General features: G+C 40.8%; 1 protein-coding gene across 1 annotated transcript in view; it reads left to right on the top strand.

Annotated features, from left to right (window-relative positions):
- The first annotated feature begins 373 nt into the window (after positions 1-373).
- Positions 374-3186, top strand: part of CCDC73 (coiled-coil domain containing 73) — a 54330-nt gene continuing 51517 nt past the window's right edge. Inside the window, exon 1 of the mRNA XM_019615208.2 lies at positions 374-757. The gene's annotated coding sequence lies outside the window, so the exon portion shown is untranslated. The remainder of the gene's footprint in view (positions 758-3186) is intronic.

Here is a 3186-nt window from a genome sequence, read left to right on the forward strand (position 1 = left end):
TTTCCTATATATTTGACTTTTTCTACGGAATGACAAGGCCATCATTTTTGTTTGACCTGGAAGAAACTTGTTTCTGGAAAAAAAAATTACATCAAATTATTCTAAGGTATTTGAAATGTGCATTTGAGAGATGGTCAGGATTACAGTACTGTAAACTATATATATATGTATTTTTTTTGTCTTAAGGCTGCATTTATTTGACTGAAGTAGCTCGCAGGACACTTAGCATTATGCGGCCTCTACTTAATGTAAGGAAGCAACGGAATGTTAACACAGTCTCAGCTTAAGGAAAGCAGTTTAGATATGTAAAAAACATAAAAACTGTTAACTTGGATATTAACAATGAAGACTCATGCAGAATTCAGGCCATACCTAAAGATGTGGTTCAGTGAGTGTCGATGGAAGTCAGCGGGTGCCGTTTTCCCGCCTGGAGGAGCTCAGTGATGCCTCTTTGCTTCCTCAGTGTATCCACGCCAGGCGCCATTTTGTCAGCGTGCCTCTCTGCCACGGCAACAAAATGGAGCAGGATATTGGGGGGAAGGGTCTCGTGGGAGTTCATTCTCTTGTCAGAGATGATATTCTTGCCAAAGCACAGAGCGGTGTGAGACAAGTGAGTGGTGCAGGGGCAGGTGCTGAGCGCAGCTCCCCTCAGCCCTCGCTGTGGTGAGGCGGGAAGGCGTCAGTGGGCTTAGTGTGGTGGCTGCAGCCGGCTGGCCCTGTGTTTCCTTCTTCCTGTCTGCTTCTCCTTGCTCTGGTGGTATGTACACATCAATATTTACTGAGTAGGACTATTAAAATGTCTTGTCACGTTGTCTCTTGTGTATCTTGAGAGAAACAAGCGAGGAATATTTCTGCCTCCCCGGGTGGAAAAAGCTGCAGTTGTTGCTGTGGTGTTGGACAAGGCACCCAGGGAGCAGGGAGAATGTTGGCCTGCGTCTGCAGTCTCTGGAGCTTTGGGAGTGCTGCTGAGGAGCAGGCAGAGCTCCTGTGCTCCCCACCTGCTGCTGTGTTTCTGAGCTCCTCTTGGAGCTGCTGAGTGGGCACTATTGGGGATAGGTGAAAAATGTTTGACTGAAAGAGTGGCAAGGTGCTGGAATAGCTTGCTAGAGAGCTGTGGAGGTCCTTTTTCTGGAAACTTCTGAGGTCAGGTTGGATGGGGCCCTGGGCAGCCTGATCTAGTGGGTGGCAATGCTGCCCATGATGGGATTGGAGCTTGGTGATTTTTCATGTCATTTCCAGTTCAAGCTGTTCTGTGATTCTGTGGAAAACTTACTTCCTTGAGGAGACTTACTGTGAGGATCCCACAGTGTTTAATAGCAGTTTAACATGAGTTGGGTTGAAGAAGATTTTTTTGGATAACAAGTCTTGTTAAAGTATTCCTTTGTTATGCACACTTAAAAATATATGTATTTCTTTGAATACGAAGCAGAGCTCCTTTCCAATGCTGTGGGAATAAACATCAGTAGTGCTGCTCTTGGGGACACAGCAGATTTCTGGTGTTTCTCCTGATTTCTCCACAGTCAAGACTTGGCCAAGAGAGCAATTTAATCCCCTTTGTTCCCCTTAATGGAACTGCTGTGTGTGAAAAGTGCCACAGCTCAGCATGGTTCTGAGTGATGCTTCCATAACTGACTTCTTTAATAATGTATTTTTCTTTTGTACAGTTCTCAGTGAGAATCTGTTAGTATAGACTGATTCCTTACTTGATGGCAGTGATCCCCATTATTTCCTTATTTTATACTTGATGTAGTTATTTCACTATTGTAACTACAGATAAGTATTTGTGTACATCCTTGCGCAAACATGTTTTTAGGGGACAGTTCAATAGTTCAATTCTATTCAGGGAGTCTAGCTTGTAATTACAGTACGGCGTCAGGCCAGCACAGTTCTTTAGCTTGTCGACTAGGTGGCACTATTGTTATTAAAGAAAAAGTAAGCTACTTTTTGAATCACTCTGTGTGCAAGACCAACAGAAAGATGTACAGTGTTTATTAGAACAAAGCAAAAAAAAAAGGTAGATTGAACAGTGCCTCTATAAAAATAGTAAAGAGGGCATCAACCAAATATTGAAAAATATTGGAATGGAAAGATTAGGAAGAGAAGGAAAACTTAATCTCACATACCTACACGTTGCAAATGCACCCACACTTCTAATGCAATTGTCCTACCTCCCCTTAATTTTTAGCTGAAATAACTTGATGTTTCTCCTTCTCGTTTATCATCTTTTTTACTTGCACATGAGAAACATAGTATTGTCCTAAAAAACAAACACAATACTCATTTTCCTTTTTTTATTAAAGAAGGTAAGGATCCAGAAAACTTCTGTGCTTGTTAGACCTTTTAGCCAACTTGCATGATATGCAAATTTTAATCAACTTGGGTTTTTTTGTGTTTTGTTTGTTTTTAAATGTCCAGAAGATTATAAATTTGCATCAAAAAAATACTTAAGGAGAAGAGAGGGAATGCAAATCTTAAGTGAAGTAGTATTTGGACAAGTAGTTCAGTTCTCTTAAATTTCATCCAGAATTCAACAGGAGGCAATAAAAACTGGGGAGTACCAGACAAAAATTTAAACTTCAAGTTATGTTAACTGCAGCTTCATGTTTGTTCTTCACTGGATTCTGATCCAAAAAGCTGCTTTGGAGCACTGTGATGATAGATTAAAATGCCTATTGTCACTTAAAATCTCATCTTACAGATGAAATAAAATAGAATGTCACTTAGAGGAACTTTCCCATGTGCTTTCTGGGTCACTGGTCCGGTTCTCTCAGGAATGTGTTTGGTTCAGTTTGCCTCACTTTTCATTTGCGCACACTGTACAGAGATGCAGTAAACAGCAGTTTGTGCTTTATTAAGGTTGTAATGTTGGCCTACTCTGTCCCTGTGCTCTGGATACTCTACTTTCCTTTGATAGCGGCAACTTGAGAACAAGTTCACAGCTCCCAGAATGAAAATCTTTGCTCACATTGAATGTAAACAAATGTAGTTGAACGTGAGCCAGAAGCTTAGAATAGTACAGATGAGGACAGCTTGCTGTGACTAGGACTGGTTTGTTTGCTTGTTTTTTCCCTTGGGAAAGAGGAAATAACAGCAGGTTCAAAAGTCTCTTTCTTGGATAAAATATGCTGACTAAAGAATTATCTATTACATGGAACAAAGCTGTTATTTTAATTCTTCATCTGTTAG

Source organism: Meleagris gallopavo, chromosome 5, assembly GCF_000146605.3.
Source record: "Meleagris gallopavo isolate NT-WF06-2002-E0010 breed Aviagen turkey brand Nicholas breeding stock chromosome 5, Turkey_5.1, whole genome shotgun sequence".
Lineage (NCBI taxonomy): Eukaryota > Metazoa > Chordata > Aves > Galliformes > Phasianidae > Meleagris > Meleagris gallopavo.